At 40.5% G+C, this 11,058-nt stretch overlaps 1 non-coding gene across 1 annotated transcript; it reads right to left on the bottom strand.

The window, feature by feature from the left end:
- Positions 1-5,046: 5,046 nt before the first annotated feature.
- On the bottom strand, positions 5,047-5,154 carry LOC130943218 (small nucleolar RNA R71). The gene has a single exon (XR_009071746.1). It is a non-coding gene; the product is annotated as a small nucleolar RNA R71 (small nucleolar RNA).
- Between the last annotated feature and the right edge of the window lie 5,904 nt (positions 5,155-11,058).

The raw sequence follows: 11,058 nt of genomic DNA, 5'->3' as shown, positions 1-11,058 counted from the left end.
CAAAATGCTCGAGTTCGGCTTCACCATAAAATGATCAAAGTCCTAAAATTGAAGACTCGACCTCAAAACAGAAGACCGAGCTCGAGCAGGAGCACTTTCATACCCTGGGTCGAACTGTCCGACCTGGGATGTTCTACTGACAAGATTACCTCACTTAAAGATAAGATAAAGATAAGATAAGTAACTTATCTTATCTTATCTAAAAAAGTCTCTCCACACCTCTATAAATACACTGGAGCACCCAGGTATAACTCATACTCCGATTCTACTAAAAACCTACTTAATACCCTTGCTTACTTAAGCGTCGGAGTCCCTTGCAGGTACCACCACCCTCCGGTGACAAAGGATCAGCAGCATAGCTAGTCAAACAAGTCGAACACAACAGCTCCGGCCACCACCCACTAGCCGGACACGTCAACTCCGACCAGTACAGAAGATCTCGTCTGACATCGACCTACAGTTTCAGGTAACCCTCGGAACAGCTATCTAATCTCATTTCTCTTCTTCGATCTTTAATTCCTCCTTAGGATTTCATAAGTGATTCAAGTTTTCTTGCTGTTTTTTTTATTCTTCAAGAAATTTTACAATTATGTTGGCCACTGAGCTGAATTTCTTCATCTCAGAGCTCTCTGATCTTCTTTAACTTGCAATTTCTTGTTAAATTCTGAATCCCATTACCCAAATCCTTTTACTCTTCAAGAAATTTACATTTCTTGCAATTTAAGTTTCAGCTCATTTACTTTCTTGCACTCTAAGTTCCATGCAATTTACTCTTTTTGCACTTTAGATTCTGTCAATTTCCCCTCTCCCTTTCATTTATATGCAATTTAGGTTTTGTTAATCAAAATTCACTCAAATTACCAAATATTTGCTTAACTAAATTTCTCACCTAACTGAAATTTCTCAATCCATCAATCTCTATGGTATCGACCTCATTTTTCCCTATCTCCTAGTTTATCTTCTAGTTTATGTTATTTTGCTTTATTTTTCACCTTTTGGATCATTGTATATATTAGTATTGTGGATTGTGGATACCTTATTTTGTTTTTTAGTTTGTTGACTTTACACCTTTGCCTTATATATGCACTTTTGCTTTATATAGTTAATGAGCGGATAATTTGTACGCTTTTTGGCATTGTTTTTAGTATGTTTTTAGTATGATCTAGTTAGTTTTTAGTATATTTTTATTAGTTTTTAGTTAAAATTCACTTTTCTGGACTTTACTATGAGTTTGTGTGTTTTTCTGTAATTTCAGATATTTTCTGGCTGAAATTGAGGGATCTGAGCAAAAATCTGATCCAGAGACTCAAAAGGACTGCAGATGCTGTTGGATTCTGACCTCCCTGCACTCGAAGTGGATTATCTGGAGCTACAGAAGCCCAATTGGCGGGCTCTCAACGGAGTTGGAAAGTAGACATCCTGGGCTTTCCAGCAATATATGATAGTCCATACTTTGCCCAAGATTTGATGGCCCAAACCGGCGTTCAAAGTCACCTCAAGAAATTCCAGCGTTAAACGCCGGAACTGGCACCAAAATGGGAGTTAAACGCCCAAACTGGCACCAAAGCTGGCGTTTAACTCCAAGAGGAGTCTCTACACGAAAATGCTTCATTGCTCAGCCCAAGCACACACCAAGTGGGCCCGGAAGTGGATTTTTATGTCATTTACTCATCTTTGTACACCTTAGGCTACTAGTTTTCTATAAGTAGGACCTTTTACTATTGTATTTTCATCTAAGATTCTGGGTAGCTATCTTTGAGTTTTATGCTATCTTAGATCACTGGGAGGCTGGCCTCACGGCCATGCCTAGACCTTGTTCTTATGTATTTTCAACGGTGGAGTTTCTACACACCATAGATTAAGGTGTGGAGCTCTGCTGTACCTCGAGTATTAATGCAATTACTATTGTTCTCCTATTCAATTCCGCTTGTTCTTTGTCCAAGATATCACTTGTTCTTCAACTTGATGAAGGTGATGATCCGTGACACTCATCATCATTCTCACTCATGAACAAGGTGACTGACAACCACTCTTGTTCTACAAGCAATCAAAGCTCTAGTGAATATCTCTTGGATTCCTGATAACACGATGCATGGTTGATCGCCTGACAACCGAGTGCTCGCCTGACAAACGAGCCAGCCATTCTGTGAGATCAGAGTCTTCGTGGTATAGGCAAGAACTGATGGCGGCATTCAAGAGAATCCGGAAGGTCTAACCTTGTCTGTGGTATTATGAGTAGGATTCAATGATTGAATGACTGTGACGTGCTTCAAACTTCTAGCAGGCGGGGCGTTAGTGACAGACGCAAAAGAATCGATGGATTTTATTCCGGCCTGACCGAGAACCGACAGCTGATTAGCCATATGCTGTGACAGAGCATGGGAACATTTTCACTGAGAGGATGGGAGGTAGCCACTGACAACGGTGAAACCCTACATGAGCTTGCCATGGAAAGGAGTAAGAAGGATTGGATGAAGACTGTAGGAAAGCAGAGAGACGGAAGGGAAGGCATCTTCATTCGCTTGTCTGAAGCTCTCACCAATGATATACATAAGTATCTCTATCTTTATCTTTATGCTTCATTCGTTTATCATTATACCCATTTGAGTCTGCCTGACTGAGATTTACAAGGTGACCATAGCTTGCTTCATAGCAACAATCTCCGTGGGATCGACCCTTACTCGCGTAAGGTTTATTACTTGGACGACCCAGTGCACTTGCTGGTTAGTTGTGCGAAGTTGTGTGTATGCCATGGTATTGAGCACCAAGTCTTTGGAGCCATTACCGGGGATTGTTTTGTGTATTAAAAAGTATTGATCACAATTTCGTGCACCAAGTTTTTGGCGCCGTTGTCGGGGATTGTTTGTGTATGGACAACTGACGGTTCATCTTGTTGCTTAGATTAGGTATTTATTTTTTTCGAAATTCTTGAAGATGAACTCTAGAGTTTCATGATGATTTGTTGAAATCTGGCTGGCTGAGAAGCCATGTCTAATCTCATTGGACCGAGGTTTCAACTTATCATCACAGAAGCTTGTTGATTTTTTATCAATCTTGCTTTTGGAGCAGTGATCTGCTAAGGCTTGGCTGGCCTTTGGCCATGTCTAGTGTTTTGGACCGAAGCTTTCTTTGAAAGCTTGGCTGGCTGTGAAGCCATGTCTAATTCCTGGACCGGAGTCTTAGACTAGCATTGCACTGATTCCTGGAATTCTCATTAAGAATTTTGATATCTTTTTCCACTTAATTTTCGAAAATCACAAAAAAAAATTCACAAAATCATAAAAACCAAAAATATTTGATGTTTCTTGCTTGAGTCTAGTGTCTCATCTTAAGTTTGGTGTCAATTGCATACATTCATTCATGTGTCTTAAGGATCTTCAAGTAATTCTTGATGATTTCTTACTCTGATCTTTGAATTCTTTTGACTTGAGTGTTTATGTGTCTCATATAGTGTCAGTAGTATACAAACTGCTAAGTTTGGTGTCTTGCATGCATTGTTATTTGATTCTTGTTGCATTTTGATTATTGAAAATCCAAAAATATTTTTAATTTGTGTCTTTTCAAGTCAATAATACAAAGAATTGAAGATTCAAAACATACTGCAGAGGAATTATACAGAAAAAGCTGGGCGTACAAAACGCCCAGTGAAGAAGGATAGACTGGCGTTTAAACGCCAGTCAGGGTACCTGGTTGGGCGTTTAACGCCCAAAAAGGTAGCATTTTGGGCGTTAAACGCCAGAATGGATACCATTCTGGGCGTTTAACGCCAGGATGGCAAAGGGGGAAGATTTTGTTTTTCAAATCAATTTTTTTTTCAAGTTTTCAAAGTTTTTCAAAATCAAATCTTTTTCAAATCATATCTTTTCAATCAAATGTTTTCAAAATCAATTTCTTTCCTTTTTCAAAGATACTTACTAACAATTAATGATTTGATTGAACATTTCAAGTATGTTGCCTTTTCTGTTGAGGAAGGTTTAATGTTTGAATCATATCTTTTCTTGTTAGGCAAGTCATTAATTTTCAAAATCAAATCTTTTAAAAATTGTTTTCAAAACATATCTTTTAAAATTGATTTCAAATCAAATCTTTTTAAAATGTTTTTCAAATCATATCTTCTCAATCACACTTTTTTTTAAAAAACCAATCATATCTTCTTAACCACATCTTTTTCAAAATAAGTTTTCAATCAAATCTTTTTAATTTCTAATTTCAAAATCTTTTTCAAAAATCACTTGATTTCTTTTCCACTTTGAATTTTCGAAAATTATCAAAATGTTTTTGACATCTTTTTAATTAATTTTCGAAAATTCTCTTCCCTCCTTCTCACATCCTTCTATTTATGGAGTATCACTCCTTCTTAATGCACAATTCGAACTCCATCTAATTAAAGTTCGAATTCTTCTCCTTCTTCTTTCTTCTATTTTTCTTTTCCTCTGACACCTCAAGGACTCTCTATACTGTGACATAGAGGATTTCACGTTTTCTTGTTCTCTTCTCTTTCATATGAGCAGGAGCAGAGACAAAGGCATTCTTGTTGAAGCTGACCCTGAACCTGAAAGGACCTTGAAGCGAAAGCTAAGAGAAGCTAAGGCACAATTCTCTGTTGAGGACCTGACCGAATTCTTCAAAGAAGAAGAACCCATGGCAGCCGAAAACAACAACAATGCCAACAATGCAAGGAAGGTGCTGGGTGACTTTACTGCACCTACTCCCGACTTCTATGGGAGAAGCATCTCTATCCCTGCCATTGGAGCAAACAACTTTGAGCTTAAGCCTCAGTTAGTTTCTCTAATGCAACAGAATTGCAAGTTCCATGGACTTCCATTGGAAGATCCTCATCAGTTTTTAGCTGAGTTCTTGCAAATCTGTGACACAGTCAAGACTAATGGGGTTGACCCTGAGGTCTACAGACTGATGCTATTCCCTTTTGCTGTAAGAGACAGAGCTAGAATATGGTTGGACTCACAACCTAAAGAAAGCCTGGACTCTTGAGAAAAGCTAGTCAATGCCTTCTTGGCAAAGTTCTTTCCACCTCAAAAATTGAGTAAGCTTAGAGTGGAAGTCCAAACCTTCAGACAGAAGGATGGTGAGTCCCTCTATGAAGCTTGGGAAAGATACAAACAATTGATCAGAAAATGTCCTTCAGACATGCTTTCTGAATGGAGCATCATAGGTATTTTCTATGATGGTCTCTCTGAACTATCCAAGATGTCCTTGGATAGCTCAGCTGGAGGATCTCTTCATCTGAAGAAGACGCCTACAGAAGCTCAAGAACTAATTGAAATGGTTGCAAATAACCAATTCATGTACACTTCTGAAAGAAATCCTGTGAACAATGGGACAAATCAGAAGAAAGGAGTTCTTGAGATTGATGCTCTGAATGCCATATTGGCTCAGAATAAAATATTGACTCAACAAGTCAATTTGATTTCTCAAAGTTTGTTTGGAATGCAAAATGCACCAAGCAGTACTAAGGATGCTTCATCTGAAGGAGAAGCTTATGATCCTGAGAACCCTTCAATGGAAGAGGTGATTACCTAGGAGAACCCTATGGAAACACTTATAATTCTTCATGGAGAAATCACCCAAATTTCTCATGGAAGGATCAACAGAGACCTCAACAAGGTTTCAACAACAATAATGGTGGAAGAAACAGGTTTAGCAATAAGCAAACCTTTTCCATCATCTTCTCAGCAACAGACAGAGAATTCTAAGCAGAACCCCTCTGACTTAGCAACCATGGTCTCTGATCTAATCAAAACCACTCAAAGTTTCATGACTGAAACAAGGTCCTCCATTAGGAATTTGGAGGCACAAGTGGGACAGCTGAGTAAGAAAATTACTAAACTCCCTCCAAGTACTCTTCCAAGCAATACAGAAGAAAATCCAAAAGGAGAGTGCAAGGCCATCAACATGGCCGAATTTGGAGAGGAAAGAGAGGAAGTGGACGCCACTGAGGAAGACCTCAATGGGCGTGCACCAACCTCCTCTGAGTTCCCCAATGAGGAACCACGGGAATCTGAGGCTCAAAATGAGACCATAGAGATTCCATTGGACTTACTTCTGCCCTTCATGAGCTCTGATGAGTATTCTTCCTCTGAAGAGGATGAGTATGTCACTGAAGAGCAAGTCGCTAAATACCTTGGAGCAATCATGAAGCTAAATGACAAGTTATTTGGAAATGAGACTTGGGAGGATGAACCTCCTTTGCTCACCAAAGAACTGGATGACTTGTCTAGGCAGAAATTACCTCAAAAGAGACAAGATCCTGGGAAGTTTTCAATACCTTGTACCATAGGCACCATGACCTTCAAGAAGGCTCTGTGTGACTTAGGGTCAAGTGTGAACCTCATGCCTCTCTCTGTAATGGAGAAGCTAGGGATCTTTGAGGTACAAGCTGCAAGAATCTCACTAGAGATGGCAGACAACTCAAGAAAACAAGCTCATGGACTTGTAGAGAATGTTTTGGTAAAAGTTGAAGACCATTACATCCCTACTGATTTCATAGTCCTAGAGACTGGAAGGTGCATGGATGAATCCATCATCCTTGGTAGGCCCTTCCTAGCCACAGCAAAGGCTGTGATTGATGTTGATGGAGGTGAACTGATCATTAAAGTGAATGAAAAATCCTTGGTGTTTAAGGCTCAAGGATATCCCTCTGTCACCATGGAGAAGAAGCATGAAGAGCTTCTCTCAAATCAGAGACAAACAGAGCCCCCACAGTCAAACTCTAAGTTTGGTGTTGGGAGGCCACAACCAAACTCTAAGTTTGGTGTTGAACCACCACATTCAAACTCTAAGTTTGGTGTTGGGAGGTTCCAACATTGCTCTGAGTATCTGTGAGGCTCCATGAGAGCCCTCTGTCAAGCTACTGACATTAAAGAAGCGCTTGTTGGGAGGCAACCCAATGATTATATTTTATATTTTCTTTCGTTATTTTATGTTTTTTTTTGTAGGTTGATGATCATAAGAAGTCACAAAATCCATTGAAAAAGCAAAAATAGAATGAAAAACAGGAAGAAAAATAGCACACCCTGGAGGAAGAATTCACTGGCGTTTAAACGCCAGTGAGACTAGCAGTTGGGCGTTTAACGCCCAGTCTGGCACCATTCTGGGCGTTTAACGCCAGAAAGGGGCACCAAACTGGCGTTAAACGCTAGAAAAGGGCAAGAACCTGGCGTTAAACGCCAGGAATGGGCACCAGCCCGGCGTTTAACGCCAGAAATGGCTCAAAACGTGATTTTTGATGCCATTTGGTGCAGGGATGACTTTTCCTTGACACCACAGGATCTGTGGACCCCACACAATCCCCACCAACCCCACCACTCTCTCTCTCTTCTTCACCCATTCACCAATCACCTCAATACCTCTTCCCCAAAACCCCTTCACCTATCAAATCCCATCCTTCTCTTCACCACTCACATCCATCCTTCATAAAACCCCACCAACCTCACCCTTCAAATTCAAACCACTTTCCCTCCCAAACCCACCCATAATGGCCGAACCCCATCCCCCCCTCTCCTATAAATAACCTTCTTCACTCCTTCATTTTCACACAACCTAAACACCACTTTTCCCCCTCCTTGGCCGAATACATAAGCCACTCCCTTCTTCCTCATTTCTTCTTCTTCTACTCTCTTCTTCTTTCTTTTGCTCGAGGACGAGCAAACCTTTTAAGTTTGGTGTGGTAAAAGCGTTGCTTTTTCGTTTTCCATAACCATTTATGGCATCCAAGGCCGGAGAAACCTCTAGAAAGAGGAAAGGGAAGGCAAAAGCTTCCACCTCCGAGTCATGGGAGATGGATAGATTCATCTCAAGGGTGCATCAAGACCACTTCTATGAAGCTGTGACCTTGAAGAAGGTGATCCCCGAGGTCCCCTTTTCACTCAAAAATGGTGAATATCCGGAGATCCGCCATGAGATCCGAAGAAGAGGTTGGGAAGTGCTCACCAACCCCATTCAACAAGTCGAAATCTTGATGGTTCAAGAGTTCTATGCCAATGCATGGATCACCAAGAACCATGATCAAAGTGTGAACCCGGATCCAAAGAATTATCTTACAACGGTTCGGGGGAAATACTTGGATTTTAGTCCGGAAAATGTAAGGTTAGCATTCAACTTGCCCATGATGCAAGGAGATGAACATCCTTACACTAGAAGGGTCAACTTTGATCAAAGGTTGGACCAAGTCCTCACAGTCATATGTGAAGAGGGCGCACAATGGAAGAGAGATTCAAGAGGGAAGCCGGTTCAATTGAGAAGGCATGACCTCAAGCCCATGGCTAGAGGATGGTTGGAGTTCATCCAACGCTCAATCATTTCCACTAGCAACCGGTCCGAAGTTACTCTAGACCAGGCCATCATGATTCATAGCATCATGATTGGAGAAGAAGTGGAAGTTCATGAGGTTATAGCCCAAGAACTCTATAAAGTGGCGGACAAGTCTTCCACCTTGGCAAGGCTAGCCTTTCCTCATCTCATTTGTCACCTCTGTTATTCAGTTGGAGTTGACATAGAAGGAGACACCCCCATTGATGAGGACAAGCCCATCACCAAGAAAAGGATGGAGCAAACAAGAGACTCCTCTCATCAAGAGATCCCTGAGATACCTCAAGGGATGCACTTTCCTCCACAAGACTATTGGGAGCAAGTAAACACCTCCCTAGGAGAATTAAGTTCCAACATGGGACAACTAAGGGTGGAGCACCAAGAACACTCCATTCTCCTCCATGAAATTAGAGAAGATCAAAGAATCATGAGAGAGGAGCAACAAAGACAAGGAAGAGATATTGAGGAGCTCAAGCACTCCATAAGACCTTCAAGAGGAAGAACAAGCCGCCATCACTAAGGTGGACCCGTTCTTTAATCTCCTTGTTCTTTAATTTTCTGTTTTTCGAAATTTTCATGCTTATGTTATCCATGTTTGTGTCTTATGATCATTAGTGTCTTAGTGTCTATGCCTTAAAGTTATGAATGTCCTATGAATCCATCACCTTTCTTAAACAAACAATGTTCTTAATTGAAAAAGAAAAGAATTGCATGAATTTTGAATTTTATAACAGTTTAATTATATTGATGTGGTGGCAACACTTTTGTCTTCTGAATGTATGCTTAAACAGTGCATATGTCTTTTGAATTTGTGATTCATGAATATTGGCTCTTGAAAGAATGATGAAAAAGGAGACATGTTACTGAGGATCTGAAAAATCATAAAAATGATTCTTGAAGCAAGAAAAAGCAGTGAATACAAAAAAAGAGAAGAGGCGAAAAAAAAACGAAAAGAAAGAAAAAAAGGAAGAAATAAAGTTGTGATCCAAGGCAAAAAGAGTGTGCTTAAGAACCCTGGACACCTCTAATTGGGGACTTTAACAAAGCTGAGTCACAATCTGAAAAGGTTCACCCAATTATGTGTTTGTGGCATGTATGTATCCGGTGGTAATACTGGAAGACAGAGTGCTTTGGGCCACAGCCAAGACTCAATAAGTAACTGTGTTCAAGAATCATCATACTTAACTAGGAGAATCAATAACACTATCTGGATTCTGAGTTCCTAAAGAAGCCAATCATTCTGAATTCCAAAGGATAAAGTGAGATGCCAAAACTATTCAGAGGCAAAAAGCTAAAAGCCCCGCTCATCTAATTAATGCTGATCTTCATAGATGTTTTTGTAGTTCATTGCATATTCTCTTCTTTTTATCTTATTTGATCTTCAGTTGCTTGGGGACAAACAACAATTTAAGTTTGGTGTTGTGATGAGCGGATAATTTGTACGCTTTTTGGCATTGTTTTTAGTATGTTTTTAGTATGATCTAGTTAGTTTTTAGTATATTTTTATTAGTTTTTAGTTAAAATTCACTTTTCTGGACTTTACTATGAGTTTGTGTATTTTTCTGTAATTTCAGGTATTTTCTGGCTGAAATTGAGGGATCTGAGCAAAAATCTGATCCAGAGACTCAAAAGGACTGCAGATGCTGTTGGATTCTGACCTCCCTGCACTCGAAGTAAATTTTCTGGATCTACAGAAGCCCAATTGGCGCGCTCTCAACGGCGTTGGAAAGTAGACATCCTGGGCTTTCCAGCAATATATGATAGTCCATACTTTGTCCAAGATTTGATGGCCCAAACCGGCGTTCAAAGTCACCTCAAGAAATTCCAGCGTTAAACGCCGGAACTGGCACCAAAATGGGAGTTAAACGCCCAAACTGGCACCAAAGCTGGCGTTTAACTCCAAGAGGAGTCTCTACACGAAAATGCTTCATTGCTCAGCCCAAGCACACACCAAGTGGGCCCGGAAGTGGATTTTTATGTCATTTACTCATCTTTGTACACCTTAGGCTACTAGTTTTCTATAAGTAGGACCTTTTACTATTGTATTTTCATCTAAGAATCTGGGTAGCTATCTTTGAGTTTTATGCTATCTTAGATCACTGGGAGGCTGGCCTCACGGCCATGCCTAGACCTTGTTCTTATGTATTTTCAACGGTGGAGTTTCTACACACCATAGATTAAGGTGTGGAGCTCTGCTGTACCTCGAGTATTAATGCAATTACTATTGTTCTCCTATTCAATTCCGCTTGTTCTTTGTCCAAGATATCACTTGTTCTTCAACTTGATGAAGGTGATGATCCGTGACACTCATCATCATTCTCACTCATGAACAAGGTGACTGACAACCACTCTTGTTCTACAAGCAATCAAAGCTCTAGTGAATATCTCTTGGATTCCTGATAACACGATGCATGGTTGATCGCCTAACAACCGAGTGCTCGCCTGACAAACGAGCCAGCCATTCCGTGAGATCAGAGTCTCCGTGGTATAGGCAAGAACTGATGGCGGCATTCAAGAGAATCCGGAAGGTCTAACCTTGTCTGTGGTATTCTGAGTAGGATTCAATGATTAAATGACTGTGACGTGCTTCAAACTCCTAGCAGGCGGGGCGTTAGTGACAGACGCAAAAGAATCGATGGATTTTATTCCGGCCTGACCGAGAACCGACAGCTGATTAGCCATATGCTGTGACAGAGCATGGGAACATTTTCACTGAGAGGATGGGAGGTA

Source organism: Arachis stenosperma, chromosome 7 (genome assembly GCF_014773155.1).
Source record: "Arachis stenosperma cultivar V10309 chromosome 7, arast.V10309.gnm1.PFL2, whole genome shotgun sequence".
In the NCBI taxonomy this organism is placed as follows: Eukaryota; Viridiplantae; Streptophyta; class Magnoliopsida; order Fabales; family Fabaceae; genus Arachis; species Arachis stenosperma.
The sequence above is the reverse complement of the archived record's forward strand: the minus strand, read 5'-3'. Positions and strand labels throughout refer to the sequence as shown.